Below are 298 nucleotides of genomic sequence, written 5' to 3'. Positions count from 1 at the left end.
TTATATGTTTTAGCCTCCAGTCCCCTAATCATCTTTGTTGCTCTTCTCTGTACTCTTTCTAGAGTCTCAACATCTTTTTTACATCGTGGTGACCAAAACTGGATGCAATATTCCAAGTGTGGCCTTACCAAGGCATTGTAAAGTGGTATTAATACTTCACGTGATCTTGATTCTATCCCTCTGTTAATGCAGCCTAGCAGTGTGTTGGCTTTTTTGGCAGCTGCAGCACACTGCTGGCTCATATTTAAATGATTGTCCACTAGGACTCTGAGATCCCTCTCACAGTTACTACTATTGA

This window comes from Protobothrops mucrosquamatus, unplaced genomic scaffold (assembly GCF_001527695.2).
Source record: "Protobothrops mucrosquamatus isolate PMUCROS unplaced genomic scaffold, P.Mucros_1.0 scaffold115, whole genome shotgun sequence".
NCBI classification, from domain to species: domain Eukaryota; kingdom Metazoa; phylum Chordata; class Lepidosauria; order Squamata; family Viperidae; genus Protobothrops; species Protobothrops mucrosquamatus.
This window is presented reverse-complemented; position numbering follows the sequence as displayed.